This window comes from Balaenoptera physalus (genome assembly GCF_965194825.1).
Source record: "Balaenoptera physalus genome assembly, chromosome: 18".
Lineage (NCBI taxonomy): Eukaryota > Metazoa > Chordata > Mammalia > Artiodactyla > Balaenopteridae > Balaenoptera > Balaenoptera physalus.
In genome coordinates, this window is record NC_138899.1 from 28,540,266 (window position 1) to 28,542,878 (window position 2,613).

Here is a 2,613-nt window from a genome sequence, read left to right on the forward strand (position 1 = left end):
GACCAGCTTGTTTTTCACTGTGCAGGCAATAACTAATAGTAATTTATTATTAAGTGTTTAAAGGAAATATAAATGTTACAAATGGACATGATTTATGTTAAACACACAATTAGCAAGGAAATATGAAAGCTGTTACGTTAAAATGTCAAGTTTCTATTATGTTTTATTGTGGTGAGTAACCAGAGATATATACATTCAGTTTGCAGAGGCTGATTATCTGATTGATTGTTTCCAGTGGCACCTTGTGTCTTTCCATCTCTGGTTTCCTGCCTTTGGAGCAATTTCATTGTTTAATCATTATTGTACCATAGGTGAAAGTTGAAAGGCTGAAATGAGATTTTGGAACCACTCATTTCAGTTCATAAGCTCCTTTTGAGTGCAAGATGGGATGAAATTAATAAGATGAGAGGTTCCTACTTGACAGGAGATAGAAATGATAACAAAATTTAATACAAGGCAAAATGAAGTGACCACTAAATAACTGTGTACTGACTGCTCTTGAGGTTCACGTGTCTGTATCTCTTAGCACATAATCCCTTTCTTTCCCTGACAAATAATCTAGAATTAGCATTTACTCTTTTCCCATATCATTATCTTAAACTCAGCCTAGTGTTTCAGAGGTTTCTATGAGTTATCCTTCACCTTTGCTGGATTTCAGCTGCCTAATCTGAGCTGTGTATTTTGAGATATAGGTGTTCTGAATTCAGGAGCTATATGAGAAGTACAAGAGAGCAAAACCCAGGCAGAACCCTCTCTCAGGAGTCACCAAAAAGAGCCTACCTTCTCTTGAACTGTTAGTTGCCAAGTTACAAAAATAATAATCATGCCCACATAATTCATTATAGTAAATGTAGGCAGAATAAATACAATTTAGTTTCTTGGAAGAAAACCAAAAGATGTGGCAGCTCTAAGATGGAACTATCCCGAAATCCAAAGAGTGCAGAGGCCAAGCTTGTGAAGAACAATGTATCTGGCCAGACCGACTTGCTTTCAGTCGTTAGTCAGCCTCAGAAGTGACAACGTTAAATAATCAACAGATCGAATGTGCATACCCAAATCAGAAAATCTCACTGAAAACCTTCAGGGTTCAAGGCTCGCTTAAGCACAGGGAATAACTCCATCACGGTAGGAAGGCAGCACGTGTAATGGAAAAAGCATCAAAAGTCAAAAAACAATATGATATCCTTGATTGTTTCATCAATATGGTTGACCTCAAACAAGTCAGTTAATATCTTAGAGTTCCAGTCGAATTATCTATAAAATGTTGATATTAATATTCCCAACCTAATTCTTACATGGAATCAACAAACTTTTAGCATACTTACTACATAATTTTATTATCGCCTCTAAAACGTAGGTACACTCAAATGCAGAAGACATAGTTCCTGCCCTCCAGCAACTCACAATCACAATAGGCAAATTAAACAAATTAAAGCAATTAATTTGTTATAGATACTAGAATATAGATACATATGCAGTAAGAATCGAGAGTTCAGGGAAACTCATCAGAGGGGTTGGGCCTTAAAGGAAGTTTTGAACTGAGCTTTAAAGGAAGTTTTCCCAGCAGACCAGGAGTTACTGACATTACCGGCAAAATGACCATCTAATAGGGAAACTGAAGGGGTGAACCAGCACGGCCAGTTCAGGAAAAGGGCTGACCCGCAACACGTTGAAGGAGGGGTTGTGAGAGGTGGGGCTGGAGAGATCACAGGGCCTGTGTTCCTCACAGAGGGGTTTGCCCTTTTCCACGGCCGGTGTCTCTCAAATATCTGAGGACCGCCTGCTGCAGACTTATCTGGATGCTTGTTTAAAATGCAGATTCCTGACCTTCAACTCTGATTCACATCATCAGAACCTCTGGGGTGGGACCCAGAAGTCTTTAACAAAGACTTCAAGTAGTTCTTATACATCTAAAATTGGGGAAGCCCTGCAGTGTAGAGATTTGAAGAACACTGAGTATTTTAAACAAGAAGTAACAGAGTAAATTCTGTTCTCATGAGACACTGCTTTGGAAGCAATGTGGAGCAGGATTGCGAGATGGAAAGCAAGGGGGTGGGTTAAACAGCTACTGCAATTGACAGGCGAGAGAGATGCGGGTCTGAGGGAGGAAAGTGTGTGAAGATGGTGGAAACCAGATCTGGAAAGACACGGTCATCGTAACCCATGAAGCAGATAGATGTGTAAGGTGAAGTTCTTAAGAGGTTTCTGGCTGGATGGCCATTAATCTGGATCAGGGATCAGCGTACTATAGGCCAAGCCAAAGCCAGCCTACTGGCCAACTTTCGTAAATAAAGTCTTGGGAAGACAACCACATTCATTTGTTTGCATGTTGACTATAGCTGCCCTTCACTACAACAGCACAATTGTGACAGAAACTGCACAGCCCCCAATGCCTAAAGTATTTACTATCTGGCCTTTGCAGAAAACATTTGCCAGCCCCTGACTTAGATAAACAGCATTAAGGGAAAAGAGAGGTAGCAATTGAATTGGAGGAGAAAAAAAGAAATCTGGAGATGATATGAAGTCTGTTTGGGGTAGAATGAGCTTACGGTACCATGGAGCAACCGCGGAGAAACTTAGGAGCTCTATCGGAATGCAAGACGAAAATGTGTT